General features: G+C 43.5%; 1 protein-coding gene across 1 annotated transcript in view; it reads left to right on the top strand.

Annotated features, from left to right (window-relative positions):
• The window catches only part of NTSR1 (neurotensin receptor 1), a 639,069-nt gene that overhangs the window by 430,450 nt on the left and 183,618 nt on the right, over positions 1-25,001 (top strand). The window lies entirely within an intron of this gene.

Below are 25,001 nucleotides of genomic sequence, written 5' to 3'. Positions count from 1 at the left end.
GTGTGAGCTCACATGTTAACTAGAGGGAACCAAGGCTGCTTTTTGTGAAGCTGGAGCAACAGATTGTGGTGCACGACCAATGTTACAAAGGCAGCTGAATTTAACAACATCTGGAAGGAAAGATGTTCTCACAACATTAGACAAAACTCTTGTCCATGCGCTTGTCTGTGCACTGCACTACAATAGAGAAGGTTCCCCTAATGCCCTTCACTTACCCTATTCTTACCAGCTAGCTTTTCAAAACGCTTCCAGCGGTCACGTGTTTAAGTAGCTTGAACTATGAACCAAAAAGTGCTCCATCTTGGTTCGTTCCATATCAGGTTTAGGAGTTTGAATGACCCAATCACATTTTAGGTAAATTAAAAATAGTGGCAGAAATCTGACTTAGGCCCTCATTACAGGCAGGGCTTAATTTGTGCTTGTTGTTTCCAGTCCACATATTTTTGAGGGCCGCCGCTTGTTCTTCTGCCTCAAGCATTTGCTGAGAGAAAAAGTTACCTCTGGGAAAGACGGAGAAAGAGAAAAACGAAAAACTGTCACAATGGGAGAAAGCAGAAAGCTGCAAGAGTGAGCTCAAGGGGCAGGGAGTGGCTTTAAATGGATTAAAGAGGCCCGAGATGGCTTCAGGATTACGCTGCCTCAGTATTCCGTGTTCCCATATTTAATTGCAGCAGCCGCATGTTTAGGAGGAGGGCTTTGAGCACCGGCACATTTTTATTTACAAATTAAGCACTGATTACAAGCTTAGCAGTCGGACAAGCCGGCTGCCAAACTTGAGGGGGTGAGTCTGGCGTCAACCCGGCAGCCTCACCCCCAGTCATATTAAGATGTTCCTACTGGTTAGCCCATATTACATTTTTATTTACAAATTAAGCACTGAGCAAAACACAAAGTACAAAAACAGCATTGTTGTTGACGTCCCTGTTTCAACACACTAGATCCCAAAGGAGCAGGGGAAAAGGCAATAAAGATTTGCATCATGATCTAATTTCAAGTGAAATTTCAACCGAAATCAATCTATGCGACTCGAAAACACTTGTGCTGGTTTCAGATTCTATGTGAGCTGCACCAGTGAATTAATCATCCCGAATGACACAAAAATCTTTGGATACACATACCGGGTGCTGGGATAATATTTTGGATATGCATGCTGAGTGCTGCTCAAAGCTTTCTAGATACACACTCTGTGCAGTTTTGGCAAAAGATGGTGAGTTCTCACCCTGTGAGTTGACATGCCCATTAGATATGCCAGAGCAGGTTCCCCTAAATGCCACTGACTCTCCCTCTCCTTCTTAACTAGCTTTTCAAAACGCTCCCACAGGTCACGTGCTCAAGTAGCTTGAAAGTTAAAGTTGAAAAATGAGCCCAAAAGTGCTCCATCTTGAAGTGTTTTTTTTCCATATCAGGGGTAAGAGTCTGAGGGCCAGATGTATCAAACATTTTTGAGATCGCAAACGGCCCAACGGACCGTTTGCAATCGCAAAAATGCGTTTTGGTATGTAACAAGTCTAATTTGCGATTCAGTAACTTGTTACCAAATTGGATTTGCGAATACATACCGATTCGGTATTAGGAAGGGGTGTGTCAAGGGCAACCCTTCCTAATACCGAATACCAGAGGTATATATGATTGTTTTGTGACCGTGAATGCAAAACAATCACAGTTACCACCTACTTCGAGTGGGTGGTAACCCATTTGCAAAGGGAAAGGGGTCCCCAAGGGACCCCTTCCCCTTTATGAATGCATGCAAAAACGTTTTTTAAGAGTAGGCAGTGGTCCCACGGACCACTGCCTACTTTTAAAAAATGAAAAGAAAACTTTGCCTTTTTCCTTTTTCCTTTTTAAACGCATCCCGTTTTCCTTTAATGAAAACAAGCTGCATTAAAAAAAAAATTTGCTTTATTGAAAAGCAATCACAGACATGGTGGTCTGCTGAGCCCAGCAGGCCACCATCCCTGTGATTGTAGCCATTCGCAATGGCTCACAAATTGCGACCTACCTCATGAATATTAATGAGGTATGTCGATTTGCGAGCCCTTGCGAATCGCAGTATGAAACTCCTGGAGTTTCGTACATTCCAATAGTGATTACTTAATTGCGATTTAGTAAAAATCGCAATTAGGTAATTGCTATTGTAAAAAGTGATACATCTGGCCCTGAATGCCTGAAGGGCGCTAGTAAACTTCGCTACTCGGTGGTAGGTGACGTTTTTGCCAAGCTCCATGCTCCGCAAGTGTCAAAACTCTTGAAATTCTGCCTGCAGAGCGGAGTTTGCCACCCGCCACTAATTATAAGTAGAAGGATACAAATGTGGACAGCCAACGTTTTCCACTTGATCCCTCGACCGGCAGAGAGTGGGTTTTCATAGATGGTGACTTGTTATATTTATTACAGAATGGGAGAAAATAACACTAAAAGATGTCTGGAAAATGGACAATGTTATGCTCACTACAGGTGCTTCATGTGGCAGAGGTTTAGTCTAAGATTTATATTAAATTACAAATTTAAATTTCTAAATGATTTCATAAATTCCTTCAAATTTTTTTCTTTGGTTAGGGAATTAAAATATTGTTATCCTCACTGTGGTGCAGCTCCAGACCGGCCATCAGATTATTTATAAAATGTAAAATACTGGTGATGAATCTAACAAAGGTGATGACAGAACAAGCACCAAGAGAAAGGCTGAAAGTGATAATTCTTCAGTGGCAGAAAGACTGCCCACTCAGAAAATTGACTCAGACAGGCTTAACAGCCCAAGGAAATATGGAGAATTCTTGGTGAAAGTTTGCTGGTAATCGACTTGACTACAAAATTCAACTTATGGAATGGTTTTATATAGAGCTTAACATTAGGTTTTGAGATTTAGGAATGAGTAACTTTTGTCTGTTTACGTCATAACATTAGATAAAAGGAACACAATTAAAAAACTATTTATATTTAACAAAAACTAACAATCCTTAATTATTCCAAATGTGAGGCTAAAGTATGTCAATCCCTGATCCAATGGAAATATTTTTGATACAATCATGTCTAGTCATCAGTTACATCAGGCACAATAAACTGTGATCTGTATAGAAGAATTGACAGCAAGGACCAAACGGTATTTTTACACTACAAAATCAAGCCGCTTCTTCATGGCAGCCAAACTAGTATAGATAGATTTTCTGACTGGGCCAGTACTATGCAGAACAGATTCTACTTGCTTGCACACAGTTTTAAAGGATGTGCTACAATCCCATGAAACGCAGTGACTCTAATACATTTGTAATCACAATTAAACATATATTCAATCTTATTAGTGATATATTTTCAGAAATTTTTTTAAAAACATTTTTGTGTTAAAGATTCATAATTTGTATTAGATTCCAGGACAAAAGGTACAATATTCTTCTAGATACCCTATGGCGCTCACCAACCTTATGCCTCTGATAGGATTCTCTGGATGCCCTCATGCATTCTTCAAGGATTCTTCTGGTCACCCACATGCCCACCCACGCCCAGAGCCTATTCCAGGTTTCTACTGTCCACTCTTATACCCTTTCCTTCCACTCACTGCATCTTCAAACCAAAGAGTCTTATGAATACCTTATGTTTTTCTCCCACCTGTTGCAGCCTCCTCTAAGTTCTGTGTGACCACACAATTCTAAGACTCAGTTCCTTCTTGCATTTATTTTATCTTCTCTCTTTCACCTTTTTTCATGGCCATCTAAAAACGAATTTCTGTCTCTTGTCTTTCAGGTCACTCATATGAACTCCAACAGTTCTGAAACTCTCATTTTTGCAGCTGTAGTATTATCATATTTCTAATCAAATGTAAACTTCAGATATTTGCTTTAAGACATCGTACAATTAACACATATATTTGATAAGTATGTATGGTGACAACGACATGAGCACAGTTTTCTACATCATTACATACATTCAAAAATGTACCACGTTCCAGTAGAAATTTTAATTTACATTTGCGTCTAACTGCACATTTCCAGGTTCCTTTATGTAGCAACATATAGATTTTCAGAGCCTTAGGTCAGTTCCTTCCTTTCAGTTAACAACAGAGGAATTGTGAGACAGTTTGTAACAATATGGCATTCTCCTGTGGCCATTTCTGGTGGCATCGTAAGGCGGCTGCCTACAGTGGCAATGATGTGGCACTACCCTGAAACCACATAAACATCATATTCTGCTCTACAAAATGCTAAAAAATCAATGAAAAATATATGAATACTCTTAGAATCGCATGTAATTTGCTATACTTTCAATACATACCAAGAATACCCTGATCTTTGAGGCAGGTATTGTACCATGCAATGCAGGAATGAAACATGTTTTCAAAGGGCCAAATTCTGAAAATATTTTGATGATGTATGACTGCAAAAAAAAGTTTAATTTTCGCTAGGAATTTCCAAATTTGGTTCCATAGAGTCCATATTTTCTGAAAAAGCAAATTGTGCTTACTATTGCAGAACACCTGACTAGAAGGTCGGTTTTATGCACTTGTCTGCGTAGAGTTAGAATAGGGACAGAGTTGTAGTCCAGGTGAGAGGGAGAATGTTGACATTCACAAACGTTCCAAATAAGAAAAGGCAGTTCCTGATATGTACAGCCATAACCAATGTATTCAATTGTTCACGGTACTTTGATACATTTAACTGTTGATATATACAGGGTGATACTTGCTCCAAAATACACTTTTCCTTGATTATCTTCATCAGTTTTATCTTGCACAGTTGTTGTAATTCAAACTCAGCGGCGGCCACCGCATAACGTAAGGGGAGGAGTGGGGCAGGACGGAGACGAGGTACAAATAAAAATAAATAAAAAGAAGGTACCTCGCCTCTCTCCCTGCCACCTCCTGCCACCTCAAGCTCCTCATCTTCTGGTGTCCCAGCATTAACTGCTGGGACACCAGCACAGGCTCCCTAGCAATCCCAGTGTGCTTTCATGCAAAACCTTGCATGAAAGCAGCACCAGGGTTGGTCTGAGCGGCAGTGACTGCAGCTCAGACACACCCCTGGGGTCTGTGCTGTTTCACCAACCGGCTGTTAAACACAGCTGGCTGGAGAAACCTAAGTGCGCATGTGTGTTTGGCTGGCCTCTGACAGCAGGTCAAACACATATGCTCTCTCCCTTCATCCCCCGTCCCACCTCCCGTGGCCCAGCCTCACCCCCCCTGCACTTCTGGCTGTGCCAGAAGCAGACAAATAAAATGATTTATATTTATCGTTTTATTTGTCTGCTTTTGGCACAGCCAGTGGGGCGACGCTCCTTAACCATAGAAAAGGAGCCGCCCCTGTTCAAACTTCCATAAGTTAATCATGATTTCTGTCAAACAAACTTAAAACGTTTGATGCTAGTCCAGCAAAGCACGACAACTGCATCAGAAATTCTGACACAGCTGAGCTAACGAGCACCATGGTGTATTATAAAAACAGTGCTAACATGGTGTCATTAAGGGGATGCAGGGCGGCGTAAGCAAACTGGCGCATCATGAGTGATGCTCCAGTTTGTAGTAAATAAAGCCCTTTATGTGCTAAAAACCAGAGAGTGAAGCATTATTTCAGCGAATGATTCAGATTTTGCGGTTTCTCGGGCAGCAATTGCACACTAGTAAATATTTATTGAGAGGGGTTCAGTGTGTAAAATATGAAAAATTTGCACAGCGTTCTGATTTCCACATCATGGAATGGGGGTTAGCACTCTTGTGGTGCATGCTAGTCCACACTGAGTCGAATAGGGGGTAACCCTGATCCTGCAAACTGTTCCCTTTTGCAAAGTGTGCATTCAGCATGTGTTAGTCCCCACAGCAAGATGCTTATACTTCGCATGAGCTGGTCCCCATTGCAAAGTGCTCCAAAAGTGTATGTGTATTATTTCTTTGCATAATTGTGCCAAGGTTTTACAAGCAAAAATATGTGGGCAAAACTCTCCAAAACTCTCCACTGGGAGCTATTTGCACTCAATTTGTAATCAGAATTTGGGGGCAAATAGGTGTTCTGGGCCATATTGTGATTTGTAGACCTATCATAAAGAGGGCCACAATGTGCAAAGGGAGCCCAAAAAAAGGCTATGGGCCTGATTCAGAAAGGTAACTTACATTTATGACTACTTTACACTTTTGAATATGTTTATTACTTTTTGCTTATTCACAAAAAGATGAGTGTAAGCTATTACAAAAAGCAATTCTAAGGGGCTGATTATGAAGCTGGCGACCACAAGACCAACCAGCACATTATGAGGTTGGCGGGCAGACCAGCCAACTTCTGCCATTCCTGCCAGAATTGAAGATCCCGATGGGCTGACAGCAGTCCTGGTTGTAATCAGCTAGGGTGGCTCTGAACTCTGCTCTGCCATGCTGATTACAGCCTTGTTCTCCTCTAGGCTTTTCATGGTGGTTTCACCATTAAAAGGCTGGCGGAGAACAAGTGCAGGGGGCCACAGGGGGGGCCCATGAGGGGTCCCCCTGTCCAGCAGACTTGAAATGCGCACTGTCTGCTGTGCAAAAGTGCACACTTTGAGGGTGCTGGTGCACCCTGCATATAGCCGCATTGCCGCTGGCTCAATTTTAGTTGGGAACAATGCTGCCATACCTCACCCACTGGGCTGAAGGGCTGAAACCTTGATTTCCACCGGTCAGCCCAGTGGGAAAGTTGTAATGGGGCCGGTGGGGAGACCGCCAGCACCGCAGTGGTCTCCTCGTCGGGAGTTTGGTGGACAGATATCTCCATCTGTCAAACTCCTAATAACCCCCTAAGTCCAGCACCACTTATGGCCAACCACTGGTACTGGATTACACTCCTACAGAAAATGATGGCTGTAGAGAATTCAAACCAATTTTATATTTCTTCTTGAGTAAAATATTTTTTATTTTTTTCCTTGTATTTTAACAAAGTGTGAATCTACAGTCTGCGTGGAGATCTCAGCATGGTAAAGTTTGTTTAACTAAATAAACACATGTTAAGAATTGTTTAGAATAATACAGCACTATTAACAAAATTTTGTACTGAAAATGTAATAAATGGATTACATGAAACCAATTAAAATTAATTTTCTAAAGTTTAAATTAAAAAATCCCACATACAGAAATACAAATCTTTACTGTACATTGTTAATAATTAAAAGTGATGTATAGAAATAATTACAACTATTTGAATGTTTTTAATAAGAATAATTCAACATTACTTTAAATTCAAAATTGGTTGCTAAAACATTTCAACCATTTTAAATAATGTAATTTAAAGTAACATTATTTACTCTTAGGTTTGATTTTAATTTCCCACCTCCATTATGTTCTAAAAGAAGGAATTGTGGTACCAGTGTTTGGCCATGTGTGGTGCTGGACTTACTACTGTTCTTTTTTTTTGGTAACTTACACTAATATTTTGTGAATAGTTACAAGCAGTAAAGTTACTGAAGAGTGTAGTTCACCTTTGAGAGTCTGGACGATTTTTTTCAGTGGGTGGTGGAGAATGTTTCTCTTGATGTGGGCCAATGTTTTCGGTGCAAGGGAAAAAAAGAAAACCTATTAAATATGGAAATGGGCATTTCCCTAAAACAAATCCACCGCCACAAATATAAGTGAATGGATGTGTGACTTTAAATCTATGACATGCATTTATTTCCAGAAATAATACTGTGGAATTATTAGTGAATCTATGTAAATTATTAAATTAAGCCTCTCAAATGTGAATTTGGATATTTTTGTGGGTTCTGTGCTAATAGAAAAGGTAGGGTCTTATCATTACACACTGATAACTAGAGAATATAATACTAAGCGAACCAATAGTGTTTAAGATGTTTTCCATACTAAATAAAAACGGTGCAAAACTTTGCTGGTGAAACAAAAAACTTTGCACGCCCTATAAATTATGTTTATTCATCTGTCATGCTTAAAAGCACTTGCTCCTGTGATGTTGCTGTGCTGTCAATACTAAATGTTACTTTTACTCAGTTTTCTAAAATGTTATCGGCCCTGGATGGATGAAGGACTGCATCACAGCTGCCGAGATTCATGTGCAAGCTACCATCCAATCGTGGGTGCAAGTTCGTAAAATGATCCATCAAGCAGAGCAGATCTATGCTCTGGTATCAGGAAAAGGGGTGGATACATTTAAAAGTCTGCTCAAATTTATTTGAAAATGCAAATTCCAGGATAGAAAACCAATTTCCGCTTAGCTTGCACCCCCTTGGCCTTGTTTTCCTATCTTGCTTTTCATCCCATTCTATATACCCACGCCATTGGAAGCTGTAAATTCAGATTAAAATCATGCACTTTTCTGGAGACGTCTCTCACTTTAAATATCCTCTCTGGCCATGTGGGTTCCGGCTGGCTCATGCATAAAAGATGTCTCATTTGCTAGCCTTGTCAGCTGAAAGGTTTTGCGTGTCATGGATGGTAAGCTACCAGATTTTGTAAGTGAAATTAAAAATACATGATAATCTCAGCATGTTTCTGCGGAAGTGTAGCCCTGGAGGTGTCGCTTTACATACAGCCTTAGAGGGGCGCTGAGAGGGGGCTTCAGGAGCGACAGCATCTTTCGGCCTGTCCACCTTTCCTGACGGGTCTCAGAAACAGATTATAATCAATTGGATAGAAGTCTTTTACGGTATCCTGAACTCTACGGCTTTTGAAAGTAACTACCAAACAGTGCACATCAGCCGCTGTTTTGCAATGATTCCTCCTAAAATCACAAAAACAAGAACAACATTGAGGTGACCAGTTCGAAATAGTTTTTTCTTGGATCCAGTTACTGCCCTGTGGGATTCTTGGACAATGGGGAAAAAGTCAGTTTGTAGTGTCTGATACATGGGTATTATTAGGACATACTTTTCACCCCATTTACGAGTTGTATAAACCATATGGTTTGTGATCTTGAGTGGTGACTGATGCATTTTTGTGATGCTTTGAGCAAAGCATTGCTGCTGTGGACCAGGCCTAGAGCCGGAGTAGTCCACGTGAGAAAGTGGAACTGGACCCCTGCCTGAATCGCCATCCTGAAATTAGGTTCTGGATTTACACCTTGACTCTACAGAGCGGTGGAAGCTCTTGTCATGGTACAAGGGTCTTCTATGATTTTGGCTCTTAAAGCTGAGGGTGGTAGAGATTTAGGACTGTCCAACACCTGAGGAGTGAAGCCAATGGTTCACTGCCACAAGCCATGCTTTTACTTCAGGTTGTCTATTACTCAGTAAATGATGTGCAAGCCCAGTAGAGTTCATCCAGTCCTGTGATTATTCACAAACTTACCTTCTGGATGTGGCAAATGATGCACCATAAACTTCCCTGGAAACATTGAAAGGACATTTCTCAGAAATACCCTAATGTTGCTTCTGACGTACATCTCCAAAGGACATACAGCTCCAAAGGATTCTTGCAAAGTATTCTAAAACCACCAGTGGATCCCTCTAGTAGGACTCTGTCTCTCCTGAGCCTGTACTAGGAACTTCTCTAGCCCTCACACCATTATTGGGGTAGGAAATCCCCCAGATTCAAGAGCAAATCACGAGTCTCTTTAGCCCTTTAGTTTTCTTGAATGAAGGGCTCCTGTGTGTGAGCCTTCTTCCCGATAGCCTTCATGCAGGGACCTAGAAAATGTCCTCAATTAGCAAAGTCCAGAATAAAATTACTAGTTCAAGCTTTTTCTTCCTTGGAGCCACTTTACTTGTTTGAATGAGCACGCCCCTTCACAGTGGCTGTCCCCAAATAGCAGTCATGGCTTGGCCTCCACATCGAACTAATAATCCTCATTCACTTTACCTCAACCACAATCTGGCCCTCTCTTTATTCTTCCCTAATCTGTTGTTTCTTTGCCATCATATGTGGACTTGTTACATAAAGGTAGCTAGTTGTGGCATCTCTTTGGGTAGACCGTTCACCATTATGGGTAACTGAGAAGGTTAATTTTTTATGTTTCCTCACTGTCCAAGGACCTCATTATGAGGCTGGCGGTCTTGAAACCTCCAACCTCGCGGTGGCAATCGGACAGTGGCGCTCCAGGTGGTCCGACCACCACATTACGACCCTGGCGGTCAGACCGCTGTCCCCACCAGGAGCATGGTCCCAGATGGGCTGATGGCAGTCGGATTCATGGTCAGCCACGGTGGCGCTGAGTTCAGCGCCGCCATGCTTATCACAAGTACCCTTTCTGCCAGCTTTTTCATGGTGGTTTACCCGCCATGAAAAGGCTGGTGGAAGGAAGTGCTGGGGCCCACAGGGAAGCCCCTGCACGGCCCACAATCATGTCCTGGGCAGTGCAGGGGCCTATCCATTATCCTCGTAATGCAAACTGACTGTTTTGCAGACAGGTGCGTATTCCGGAGGTGCTACTGTACTATAGTATTGGACTCGGCTCCCTTAAGGGATGGTTGGCGCGTCCGACCTCCCAACTCGTAATGAGGGCCTACATCATTTAAACCCTCATTTGTGGTTAATCCACTCCTATCCATGTTATACTTTCTCTCATTCAGCTCTCTAATGACCTCTTTTCTGTCCTCCATCAAGTTGGTAATAGTGTGACTCTTGCTTCCATCCTCACTAGCTGAGGCTTCCTTAGCATCTTCCAACCCTTCCAGCTAGCCTTTTCAATTCTTTGAAATGCATTTAGTTGGAAGCCAAAAGCTCGCACTCAAGAGCAAATCAGTTGTTCCTGTAGTTGAGATAGGGGTGCTGAAGACAGGTTCTCAGAGTCCTTGGCTCTTAACCTAGCCAGAAAATGTGATGCACATTTCTCCCTCCCTTCACTGGGCAACCATGTGAACATGTTGAATTATCACAATTTGAGTCATTTCCCTCTTAGTTTTTGACACATTGTTTCAAATATATACAGCGTTATAATGCATTGCAGTAATTGTAGCCTCTGATACCACCAGTGCATTTTTGTCTTACATTCTAGATTGACTGTGGCCTGTCCTCTGTGTTCATGATCTAATTGCATCAGTTCACTTGTCAGATCCTCTCCCTTTCTGTCCTTTTTTCAACTCCAAAAACCACTTTCCTCTTGTGCATTTTCAGCCTGCTCTCCTTCCTTTCCTTCGTACTCTCCCTGGTGACTGCGTATTTCACTCCTTGACACCTCTTTCTTACCCTAACTTGAGAATCTGAATTGGCAGTCATGCAATATCTGACCCTTCTCTCATGTGGCCTCAGACGGTGCATTGGTTTTAATCACTTGGTCCATTCACCCATTCAGCTTCCGGTCCTCCTTGGGTAACCTCTTTATTGCTGCTATTTTTCCAACCCATGCCTCCATCCCAAGTGCCAGAGGTTTCAACGCCTTTTTGACATCCCTTTTTAACCGTTTAACCACACTTATCTGGAACAAATGAATGGTCCACCATTGAAAAAAAATTTCTGCTTGAATGTCACAGAATGCCTTATGGCGGAACACCTTCTTCTCAGATAAAAATCTGTTTTTGGTATTTTAATTATTGTACTATGTAAGTGCAGTACCTGTATGTGGACTTTGGCGAGAATCTAATTAGTATCAGGCTGCAAGAAAGGTGTATCTGAGGACACCGTATTGCACTTCCGGGATTTTACCCTTTCCACAGCCTCCAATGTGAGTTGCGTAGCAGACTGAATAAATGGAAGGTGGACAGCTGATTGTGAACAAGTCATCCCTTTTTACATGTAGCAGGCTATGTGTGGCCAAAAAAAAAAAACACTGTACTCCCTGAGAGCTTATAAACACTACTTCCTAACAAATGAAGGGCCTCATTTACAAGGAGCTTTCACTGCCATTGGGTCATTTGTTTTACGCAGCAGTTGCACTATCAGTGCTCCATACTGCTCCATATCTACAAACTGATGCCTGGAGCCCAGTGAGTCAGTTTGTAGAGGCCTGCGTCACATTGTACCTGCACCATCTATAACGTATGGAGGGTAGGCATTCCCACATTAAGGGCCTCATTATGAGTTTGGTGTTCTTACAACCGCCAAACTCACGGTGGCGGTCAGACCGCTGCACTCCTGGTGGTCTGACAACCAGATTACAACCCTGGCGGTCTGACAGCCAGGGGACCGCCGCCACCGCCAGGTTTACAGATCTGGATGGGGTGGCGGCAGTCAGAGTCATGGTCAGCCACAGCGGTGCCCATGGCAGCCCCGCCGTGCTGATCATAAGTCTACTTTCTGCCAGATTTTCCATGGTAGTTTCATTGCCATGGAAAGGCTGGTGGAAAGCCAGTGCTGGGGACATGGCAAGGGCAATGCAGGGTTCCCCCTGCCGGCAGCCTCGTAATGTGCACTGTCTGCTCTGCTACGACATAGGCCTTGGCTCCCCAATGCTGTGTCACTGTTTCCACCAGGCTGACCATTGGAAATGTCGTAATACGATGTTTCCGCTGGTCAGCCTGGTGGAAACATTGTAATATGACTGGGGATGAGGCTGCTGATATGAGGGCAGCCTCACCTCGTGAGTTTGGCGGTCCAACGGTTGAACCACCAAACTCATAATAAGGCTCTAAAAGCCAAAAAGAACTGACGCAGTGAAATTTACAACTTTTCACTGCGTCACTCTGAGACTTGAATGTGTCAAAATCCTTACGCCTTCTCAGACCAGGCATAAGGATTGTCGCATAACATAGGACTCTTATCTGTGTTCTGATGCATTCCTGGAGTTACATTCGTTTTACGACGCAATTGCAGCAATGCATTCCTTTAGCGGCAAGAGATGCAGCAGAGTTTCTGACGCATCCGTCAAAACTTGTGCAATGGACTCTGTATGCAAATACAGTTCATCCATGGCGTAGTTAGGGCATTTGCGGCAGGTGCAAGAAATCTGACTCATTCATGCCACGCATCAGTTCTTGTAAATGGGGCCCTAATGGTTCAGTGTTTGTAGTCTTGGTTCTGCAATGTAATACAGGGATTAAGAACTCTCACTGAAAAGCTTTGCGTTATATTGCCTTTGTCTAATGATGGGTGTAATGAATAGCCCAAAAGCTAGAGGAAATTGGGTACCTCCATAGGGCTGAGTCTGGTGTCACAAAGCTTCCACTTGAGGAATCTGCGTTTGACATCGTCACAGGTTAATGCTTTGGGAGGGCCACGCAGCCTTTCATCCTTCCAAGGCCGAAGATAACATGAGTGTACTCTAGTTAGGTAAAAAATAAAACATTTGTTCTTCAGCACCAAGCTGTCCCAATTAGTGGACGAGTTCTTTGCAGATTCACATCTAATCTTATGGCCAAGAGAGTGTGCCCGGGCGTCCGGGAGGACCACCTCAGGGCTATTTAAAAAAGAACCTGGTGGGCTTTCTTTGCTACAAAAATGTTCCATTTTGTTGCGCTGGAGGCGACAAGGCTGCCTTTTTGCTACCCAGGGAACCTAGGAACACTTTCACCATGAAATATGCAAATCATCCTAATTCATATGAATGCCTCTTTTCATGTTTAAATTCGTCTTGATGAATTGTAATCTGCATCATGCTGTTTGGATTTGTTTTCAGTAGATTGTCGTGCATCTCTTTCAGATTTTTTTTCTTCAGAAAATTAATACTGGTTTCCCTCTCATCCGGTCTTCCTCACGCGTTCTGCCTCTGCCTCGTGCTCGCTCTCTCCTCCTACTGAGATCGTCAGACGCACCTCTGTTCGGTCTCAAAACGATTCAAGGCTCACGGAAACCCCATCCTTTCCTCTAAGTGGGTTATACCATGTCTGGGAGCCTGCACAAACGGCAGAAGTTTTGCCAAATATTTAAACATTATTTTTAAATGAACACCTTCCAAAGCAATCCTTCTATTTTAAAAACATCTTAAAAATGACTAAGGCCCTCATTACAACCTCGGCGGTCTTACAAAAAGACCGCCGAGGCTGCGGGAGACAGAATACCGCCAGTGCCGGCAGTATTTCTGGCTCCCTATTATGACTTTTCCACTGGGCCAGCAGACGGTAACAGTGTTACCGTCTGCTGGCCCAGCGGAAAAGTCACATCAACATTGCTGCTGGCTCGTAATAGTGCCAGAGGCAATGCTGATGTGCGGGTGCAAAATTCGGGCAGTGAAATGCTCGACGGGGCTATGCCTGGGGGCCCCTGCACTGCCCATGCCAAGTGCCCCCAGGGGCACCCGAAGGTCCCCTTACCACCAGCCTTTCCATGGCGGTGTTTACCGCCGTGGCCAGCCTGGCGGTCGGGGACTCATAATCCCCAGGGCAGCGGTGCTTGCAGACGAAAGCCTGGTGGTATAGTGGAGGGGCCGGCGGTATGGCCGTGGCTATTGCGCCACGGTCATAATAGCTGGAGTAACACCACCAGCCTGTTGGCGGTGTTACCACCCGCTTACCCCCGGCCGCCAGGGTCGTAATGAGACCCTTAATGCTCACACATTGCAAGGTTCTCTGCTTTTGTTTGACCGTTTAATCTGTGAGGTTTCTGCTTGACTTAGTAAGTGTTCCTGTGTCTCGGGGGCCTGTGATCGCCGCACCTTTGACTCTGACGCTGGACAGAGCTACCTTCCGGGACAGAGAAAGAAAATTGAAAAAATTAACATGAAGTACAGTGTCAGAGCACTGGGAGTGCAGGCCCCGAAGCCCTGGAAGGAAGGAAGCCCAAGAAGACCCAGTTCTCTGCAATACTCTTTAGGAACGAGAAATCCTGTTTTACTGATAAAACCCCACAGCACACAAATAATAATGTGTGGCATCTTCTAATGTACTGATTTGTTTTGATTGTACTAAAATGTTTGTTTCCAACACACTTCACAATTCCAAAAAAATTTGCTTCATTGATTCTTTCCTAATTCTAATGTATTCTGAAATATTCAAACAGTTCATTTACAGACATTTAAATTATGGTGTGTGCTAGAAAAAAAAAAAAACATTGTATAACTTTCCTGTAGCACACCCCTAGTGCCCAGCATGACTGTCACGTAAATCCTGTCACTTTGAAGTCAGAGAAAGAAAGGTAAACACCAACCTCCTTCAGAAGACAGAGCCCGACATTTGACCTCTGTCTTTGAATGCAAAGCAACAGTGACAAGATAAGAACAACATTTAAAGACTTTTTTACAGAAAGTGAGCACTTGTGGAAGAACACAGCGAACATGCTATGCTCCATAAAGTCACAGTGGCAAGGGGAATGTTTCCTGACTTCCCTCAACTTCACCAAGTCTTAACTTAGCACACCACTGTAGGAGATCGCTTTTAGCGCTTTCTGAAAGTCAGATAATCTGATTCCTGTTTGTGCAAATGCAATGGTTGTTTCAATTGAAAATGTGTTGTCTGAGGTGGCAATGCACTACCACTCCTTCTACTCCACAGCACTCTACAACACTCTCCTCTCCTCTATGCCACACCACTTTGATTTATGCCACTCTATCCCACTACATTCTATGACACTCTACACCACTCTACTACACTCTACAACACTCTACTCCACTCTATGCCACTCTGCTTTACTCCACTCTATGCCGCACTACTCCTGTTCGAAAAGGGGTCTTTGGTTGGCAGTCAGGTTACCCCCTGTCCAAGCAAGGACCCTCACTCTAGTCAGGGTAAAAGAGAATCACCCTCAGCTAACCCCCGCTTACCCCCTTGGTAGCTTGGCACGAGCCAAAGGCTTAACTTCAGAGTGCTAGGTGTAAAGTATTTGTACCAACACACACAGTAACTTAATGCCAAAACGATAAAAATCCACAATACACAAGTCAAGGTATCACTAAGAATTCAAAAAGAGTCTTCATGTAATTTTAAGCACAACGCTAATGTCGTTAGCGTGAAAATGTACCTTGAGTGCATCAAAAATAACCCCGCACGGGTGGGTGTGTGTCAGAAAGGGCTTGCGATATGTCGATTTCACTCACGAGCTAGACCTTGTGTCGTTTCTCCTTTAGTCGGGTTGGCGTGCGTCGTTTCTTCTCTCCACAGGAGAGCGATGCGTCGACCTGGTCAGCACTCTCAGGTCTGGGCAGGCCTTGCATCATTTTTACACGCCCAGCGGTGTTTGCATCAGAAATTCAGCGGCACGATGGTCCGAAAACCACGTGGCGGGGTTGCGATCTCACCGGTCGCAGTCAGCGATGCTGTGCCTCGTTTCTCTAACTGTGAGTGTCGATCTTCCAGTCGCGTTGCAGGCAGGTGTTGATTTTCAGCCACGAAGCCGGCGGCACGTCAAGTTTTTTGCTGCAGATCGGAGTCGTGTCGTTCATTTCCCCGCACGGTGGTCTGTGCGTGGATTTCTCACTCTTGAGCTACCAGCTTCTCTTCTCAGAATCCCAGGAACTGGATGGGCACCACTTGGCAGAGTAGGAGTCTCTCCAGAGGCTCCAGGTGCTGGCAGAGGGAAGTCTTTGCTGTCCCTGAGACTTCAAACAACAGGAGGCAAGCTCTAAATCAAGCAATTGGAGAGTTCTTCACAAGAAGGAAGGCAACATAAAGTCCAGTCTTGTCTTCTAGCACAGGGTGAAGCAGCAACTGCAGCATAGCTCCACAAAGCACAGTCACAGACAGGGCAGCTCTTCTTCCTCAGCTCTCAGGCTCTTCTCCAATCAGAAGTTCCTCTTGGTTTCTAGAAGTGTCCTAAAGTCTGTGGTTTTGAGTGCCCTTCTTATACCCACTTTGCCCCTTGAAGTAAGCTTACTTCAAAGAAAAGTCTCTCTTGTTTCTGAAATCCTGTCTTGCCCAGGCCAGGCCCCAGACACACACCGGGGAGTTGGAGACTGCATTGTGTGAGGGCAGGCACAGCCCTTTCAGGTGTGAGCGACCACTCCTCCCCTCCCTCCTAGCACAGTTGGCTCATCAGGAAATGCCGACTACACCCCAGCTCCCTTTGTGTCACTGTCTAGTGAGAGGTGCAAACAGCCCAACTGACAAACTGATCCAGACAGGGAATCCACAAACAGGCAGAGTCACAGAAATGGTTTAAGCAAGAAAATTCTCACTTTCTAAACATGACATTTTCAAACACACAATCTTAAAATCAACTTTACTAAAAGAAGTGTTTTTAAACTGTGAGCTCAGAGACCCCATACTCCACATGTCTATCTGCTCTCAAAGAGAATCTACACTTTAATCATATTTAAAGGTAGCCCCCATGTTAACCTATGAGGGGGACAGGCCTTGCAACAGTGAAAAACGAATTTAGCAGTATTTCACTGTTAGGACATATAAAACACATTAGTAGATGTCCTACCTGAACCATGCACTGCACCCTGCCCTTGGAGCTGCCTAGGGCCTACCTTAGGGGTGCCTTACATGTAAGAAACGGGAAGGTTTGGGCCTGGGGAGTGGGTACACTTGCCAAGTCGAATTTACAGTTTAAAACTGTACACACTGCAGTGGCAGGTCTGAGCCATGTTTACAGAGCTACTAATGTGGGTGGCACAACCAGTGCTGCAGGCCCACAAGTAATATTTGATTTGCAGGCCCTGGGCAGCTCTAGTGCACTGTACTAGGGACTTACTAGTAAATCAAATATGCCAATCATGGATGAAACAATTACATACACATTTTGTATTGGAGCACTTGCACTTTAGCACTGGTTAGCAGTGGTAAAGTGCCCAGAGTAACAAAAACAGCAAAAACAGAGTCCAGCACACACCAACAACCTGGGAAACAGAGGCAAAAAATAAGGGAGACCACTCCAAGGATGAAAAGTCTAACAACTCCAGATTACACTACTCCACTCCACACCACTCCACTCCACTCTACTCTTCTCCACTCTACTCCACTCTGTTTCACTCTAGGACACTGTACAATACTCTACTCCACGTTATGATGCCTTAATCTGCGACACTCCACTCTACACTACTCTATGCCATGATATTCTGCTTCACTCCATTCTCAGACACTCCAATCCACTCTACATCACTCTATGACCCACTGTACTATACAACACTGTACTCTATGATATACTTCTACGCCATGCCACACTATGCCACTCCACTCTTCTCCACTCTATGTCACTCCACTCTATTCCACTCTACACCACTCTATGCCACTTCACTCTACTCCACTGTACAATACTCTGCTCTATTCCACTCCACCCTACTCTACTCTATGAAACTCTACTCTACACCCCTCAACTTTATGCCCCTCTACTCTACCCCACCACTCAGCTCCACTCCACAACACTCTACTCCACTCAATGCCTATCCGCTCTGTGCCACTCGAGATCACTTCAATCTACACCACTCCACTCTTCTCCACTCCACAACAACCCACTTTATGACACTCTGACACTTCACAACACTCTACTCTGACACTCCACAACATTCTATGCCAATTCACTCTACAGCACTCTACTCCACTTTGACAACCCACTCTACCCCACTCCACGACACTCCACTACACTCTACCCCACTCCATTCTATGCCACACCACTCTATGCCACTCCACGCTGCTCTACACCACTCTCTCCTATGCCACTCTGCATTGACTTTACATTATGGCTTTGATGATGTGGAAAAGTAGTTTATTACTGCACATGCAGGCAGTGCAGTGTCTGCAGTCCTAAGAGGCCTCACACAATAGGCATTCAACTCCATTAAAGGTACTAACTCAGCTATTCCCGCTGAAGACACCTTTCCCCATTTAATTCTCTGCAGAATCAGGCACACAGTGCAAGCCAGATGTGTTGACTTTGGCAATGCTTACTATTTATACTTTACAGCGCCACAAAAAAGAAAAGGTAATAAAGGCAAAAAATGGAGGTTTGGAGAGGTACAACCTTCATAACTTTGCACGCCTCTTGCAATCATAGGATTGATAACTACAAACGCAAAGTATAACCAAATAGCCTGTATTGTGTTGCATTTGACAGACTTAAATAACTCCTACTATTAACACCTCTGTCTCCTCAATAACCCAAAACTAAACACCATATCCTGAAGTTTAGGTGAACATATGTCAATTTAACTAGTGAAGGTTCCTACCCTCATAAGTAATATGCATTCATTTCAGAATGCATGTCTTCCAAACAAGCCACAAGACATCATGCTATCACAATATAACAGACTGAAATTAATGCATGAATAAACAATCAGAGCAGAAAGATAGAATGGATAATATAACTTTATTACTTCCTTGCCATCTTTGTGGCTCTAAAGAACCTTACTTCTATGTACTTGCACCTGAATTCTCCTAAACCCTAAATGAAGTTTCCACTCCTTGGCCAGCAGGACTACGGCATCAGCCCCCTCCTCTGCCTCCCCTCGCCCAGAAGAAGAGCTACCTCCAAGATCTGCTTAGCCTATAAACTCAAGTCTGAGGGACACACAGTGTATAACATGTCCCTCAGAAGTGAGATCCCGCTCAGAGCAACTCACTCTTCACCTCTGTTCAGAAATGCTGCACTGTAGTAGGATTCACAAACCACCAATTCCTACCTTGTGAGTCAGATCATGTCTCTCCCTTGCACGAGAGTACTCCACCCTTCTTCACCTAATATCTGCCTCTATTTAGCATCCAGAAAATGGTCCTGAAAATCCAGCCACATCCTGTAACTGAAGGGTCTCTGCCTCATGACCTAATGACAACATCACCATGTATCTAAGTAACTATGATGAGAGAGGGCCGACAACGCGCTCTTCAGCTGCATAGTCCTAATACATCTGCAAAGGGAAATTGTGACCTTGATTGCAAGATTGCGCATGACATTGTATAAGTAGACCCAGTTACACTTGTTTTTTTCATTCGCCTATACTTTTCTTCATGACCCTCTCATTTTGCTCCTTTATCCATCACCACACGCTTCTCATGTTGCACCCCTCTGACAAGCACCAATTTGCATCTGAGTGGCAAGGGAACACCATAAGTGCAATCCACACAAAGTACCAGGAACGTAAGAGAGCTATCTTCTTTCTTTTCCTGTCGTGCCCTCATTAGCATCGAAACATGGCACAGTAAGGGCGGCGTCAGGGATACCAAAGGGCAAGCTAGATGTAGGAACTGCTTATTCAACTGTCCCTCATTAACATCAATGCTCAAGCTATCTTCCTTCTCCCACACAACCTCTCAGTTCATACTTCCTTCTTCCTCCGCCTCCTTCCTAAACACTGTAAATGTTCACCCTCTTCAAGCACCCCTCCTCTGTCCTACCTCCTCCATGTCATACTCACTGACCTTGGCCAGAGTGTTACTTGCTCACTGGATGTAACTGCTCCACCAGTCAATCCGATGTGGCACCTGGGGATTGAATGCAGAAACAGTTAAGATGCAGACATGGAAGGCGCTGGAGAAACTAATGTTCAATCCACTAAGAAACAGATTTCTCTTTCCCCCTGAACATAGCAGCAAGACGTCTTCTGTCTGTCTTTAGGAATTCAGATCTCTAGAATCTGACACAGATATTGTCACCTCTGCAGAATCCCTATGTGTTACCCTTATTCCAGACTTCGCGTACATTCTCATATCAAAGTCATGGCCAAGAGTGCATGGTATCAACATAAATTGAGTTGAATTTTTTTTTTCTCTCAAACTTGACCTTAAATTGTCTGTCAAGGCTTTGATTATTTTTAAACTTGACAATGGCAGTGCTCTGATCACCGATCTTCCCATATCATGCCTTGTCCTCTCAAAGCTGCTCTCCAGTCAGTTGCTCCGCAGGCCTTACCTATCAAGAAGAGAAAAAACATTATCTCACAATAATGCATGTGTGATTTCTGTCCAGTTGTGATCTCCTGACCTCAGTTCAGGTCAGCTGAACCCTGAGAACTGAACATGGAAATGCTCTAATCACCAGCCTTCCCAAGACCTGACCTATTCCAATAAAAGTGATGTTCACTCTGCTACTCTTGTATCCTGAACATGGTAACTGGACCATACCTTCCTAGTCCTAACATCATTGGAATTCCTATTGCTGTACAGTATTCGAAAGCTTCCGGTTAGGATTGTGTTTATTAATAGTACAGCAGGTGCAGTGTCACTGGGGTCCATTAGGGGCCCTGTGGACCCCAGATATGGATATCTTTTCTGCTGCCAAACTATGGCAGGATTGGGTGGCATCTCTAACACTCAACCTTAAATGACGCTCTTATTGTACAATACTTACTCAGTCCACAAATAACAGACATATCACAAAGTTTGCAGCCATTATTTTTTAAGAACCATCCCCACCAGTGTAAAAACTTGTTAAAACCCCGCCCCTCGCTCTGATCATTCAAAAGATTCCAGAACAAAAAAAACTGGTTGGCACAAAAGTAGCTAGACAAATTAAACTGATGACTTACTGCACAGCAGGAAGAAAAAACAGACGGATTCATCTTTCCCTAGCTGTAAAGCAACACGATATACTATTAGGGAAGCGTCGACCTCCGCTGGAGATTATTTCAGGAACAGAAAATGTGTTAAATTGTTCTTTTCTTGAGAATCACAGATACATGTGCTGAAACTCCCAAGGGGTTGTTCAATTTTCTTGTCGAAACTTTGAGGCTAAGGCAGCGGGTTCATTCAAAACGAAAGAACCAGCAGCGAGACTGGGGACGGTCGAATGCACTAACAGAAAACATAATTTTCTGGTCCTAATTTATGGATATATTCAGACAGCTTCCGAACTGTTCCTTTCCTTCAGACAGTTATTGTATTTCACAAACTCTTTAATCCGTTTCTAACTCTGGAGTGTAGACAAGTGACCAGACCAGACCAAATGCTGGCCTAGTTGTTTGATCACTAATACATGGTGCTCCCAATGATTAATGTGTGGCAGTCGTTGCCAGCCCTTACCCTAGGAGATTCGGACTTATTATTTATCATCAGGTTTTCATTCAGAGCAGGTGAGAGAAAGGCAGACTAGGGGCAAGCACTGGTAAAGCCAATAGGTTTTGTCTATGCAAGAGCTAGTGTATTGTCAATGTGTTTTTGCCATGCTGTACACCAGCATGGCAGCTGTTCAGCATGGCTAAAAGTTAGTGGCGTAGAATAGAGTGTCATGGAGTGGCATGAAGTGTTGTGGAGTGGAGTGTCATAGAGTAAAGTAGGGTGGAGTGGAGTAGAGTGGAATGGCATAGAGTGGAATAAAGTGGCGTGGAGTGGCATAGAGGGAGTTGCGTAGTGTGGAGGAGAGTGTCATAGAGCAGAGTGCCATAAGGTGAAGCAAATTGTCATAGAGTGGGGTGGTATAGAGTAGTGTAGTTTCATCAAGTGCAGTGTCATCGACTAGCGTGCCATAGAGTGGAGTGAAGTGGCATATAGTGTAGTGACATAGGGCCAGATGTAGCAAAGGGTTTTTCCCATTCTGTGTCAATGGGAAAATGTGTTTGTACATATTGCCCATAGTGTAGAGTGACGTAGAGTGGAATGGAGTAGATTGGAGTGGCAGAGCATAGAGGGGAGTAAAGTGTTATAGAATGGAAAGATGTAAAATGGAGTACAGTGTTGTAGAGTGGAGTGCTGTAGAGTGGAGTAGAGTGTTGTAGAGTGTCAAAGAGAGGAGTAGAGTGTTATACAGTGTCGTGTCACAGAGTTTCCTGGTGTAAAATGTTGTGATGTAGAGTGTTGTGCGTAGAGTAAAGGGGAGTAGAGTGGAGGGGCATATAGTGGAGGGCTGTGTCTTAGAGAAGAGTGGCATGTCGCAGAGTAGAGTGACGTGTTGTACCATAGAGTGGAGTGGTGTAGAGTGGATAGAATGGAGTAGTATAGCATAGTGTGATGTGCCATAGAGTGTAATAGAGTGTCGTAGAATTGAGGGGCACAGAGTGGAGTAGAGTGTTGTAAAGTGGAGAGGCATAAAGTGGAGTGGCATTGTGTGGAGGATGCATGGTGTGGTAGCACACCACAATCACAGACAGCACATTTTCAATTGAAATGGACATTACATTTGCAGAGACACACAGTTTTACTGACAAAATAATACAATGCACAAACAATAATGTGTGGAAATGTCATTCAAGTGTACTGATTTTTTTGACTGTATTAAAACATCGTTTCCACTGCACTTCAGAAATAGAATAAATGAGCTTTGTTTGTGTTTTCGTAATTCTGATATATTCTGAATCATCTGCACAGTTCATTTACACACATTTAAGTTTTGGTTTGTTCAAAAAAAGTCTTTCCTTTCACAGCAAGATTGTCGCATAAATCATGTGACTATGAAGTCAGAGAAATAAACGTAAACACCAAGATCCACCAGAAGACAGAGCCTGACATTTGACCTCTGTTGTTGAATGCAGAACAAATGTGAAAAGATAAGTACTAGAGTTAAAGGCCTGCTTAGAGAAAGCGAGCACTCGTGGAAAAGAATACAGTTAATAGAGTATGCTCCATGGGACAAACTAACTCCAGCTTGACAGCCTAAAACAAACAAAGTCAGCAAATAAAAAGCAAGCAGCTGTGAGTTACAAAACATAAAGCCAAAGGTAAGCGAAGAGGGGACTGTATTTTCAGGGAAGCTTTCAGGCTGCCCCCAAGAAGTGTTTACCAAACAATCTGGTAGGCTTCAGCCTAAAAACAGAGAAAAAAGATAAGGAAAAGTAGGAACACAGTAAGAAATGGAAAGTGGGAGGGAAAAGAACCTACAAGAGTGACATAAAGATACAGGAAGTGTAGGTGGTGAAGAAAGCGGCGTGATGTGGATTCAACATCTGACAGTCTTGGTATTCAGCAACTCCAGCATTTGGCACCACGCTCGAGGGAAAGACCTTAGGCCTGCGTCCTTAATTTTTAGGTCTGGCATTAACCAAGGTATTTTGAGGTTGCTAAAATTATACAGATAATATACGTGTTGAGTTTTCAGCCAGCCTTTAACAACCAATGATCAGTTGCTGTGTTATTCACACCTTTATTTCACCCAATAGAGTACAAACCATGGATGAATGCGTGAGTCCACATCAGCCACAAGCTACTTTCACTATGAATTACGGAATTCTGATTATCCACAAAAATCACGCCCATACAGTTTAATTCCCTTCAGTGCATGGACTACTGTTGTAAAATGTGCTTTGTAGAGACAAAAGTATGTTTTGTTGTTAGTGAAGGTTTATTTTTTTATAATGTTGGGGGCTCGAAGTTTCTCCAAAATGCAGATTACCAAAACAGTGACAAAACAAGTGTTAAAAAAATCAAAGGCTGTTTTTACTGATTAAACATTGGAAGCCACACATGACTTTGTTCATTATTATTGTTGTGGGAGAATGACTTGATACTGATTGTGATGTGTGTGAATGATGGAAGCCTGTGCTGCTGCTTCAGTTGTTTGAGCTGAGGTTTGTCTGATCATTTACACAGATTTGTTTTTTAATATTTAAAGTGAAAATACAAAGGGAAATGGCTAAGTACTATGCTTTTCTGGCATCTGAGCTTCCAAAGATTTAGCCTGGTTCAATTATTTCCTCCGTCGCCCCCTTGGTTTCAAGAGAGGGTTCCCACCTTTTTCCAAGAAAGAACATAATTAGCATGCCTTCCTCCCTACAGTAGCCACTGGCTGATTGTGTAGACCTTAGCCAGTGTGCCACTATGACTTTGTGGTTGGTTTAGGAAAGGTTTGTATAATTCACCCATAGTGGAAGGCTGAGATGCTAGATGCAGGTTATGGAAAGCGGGTATACCTTTTGCATGGCAGGACAAGAGAATAAAGGTCAGGAGAAGCCAGATGCAGCAGCTACTACTTCTGGTCTACATTCAGCACCCCTGGCACAGCCCTTGCTATAGCCGGGCTCAGGAGGGCATGAAGGCAATGAGAGGAACTGGACACTTAGGGGCATTTCACTTTCTCTAGTTCTAACTCATTGCTCTCCCCATAGCCTTTCAGAAGCAAGTAAGAGCCTACTTATCGGCAATGTGGGAGACAAGGGGTAAATGATGTTATGCAATAGGAGGTCAAAGGATTTGCGAAGCCACTGTCCTTATTCCTGGTATTTAGGTGAATCCATGAGTGGGTTGCCTTGTCACCACAGTGGAAACTGACCCTTATCTGGTTTCTTCAAGAGTTATTCCCACTATTTTCTACCTTCCTATGCATAGACTAGGACATGCTGTCTACACAATACCACTGCAATTTTTGCTGGTTATCACTGGCATTCTATTGCAGTTTTCACCATACTTATTTTTGTCTGGAATCAAAAAATGGAGTCATG

The sequence above is a fragment of the Pleurodeles waltl genome, chromosome 7 (genome assembly GCF_031143425.1).
Source record: "Pleurodeles waltl isolate 20211129_DDA chromosome 7, aPleWal1.hap1.20221129, whole genome shotgun sequence".
Taxonomy (NCBI): Eukaryota; Metazoa; Chordata; class Amphibia; order Caudata; family Salamandridae; genus Pleurodeles; species Pleurodeles waltl.
This window is presented reverse-complemented; position numbering and strand designations above follow the sequence as displayed.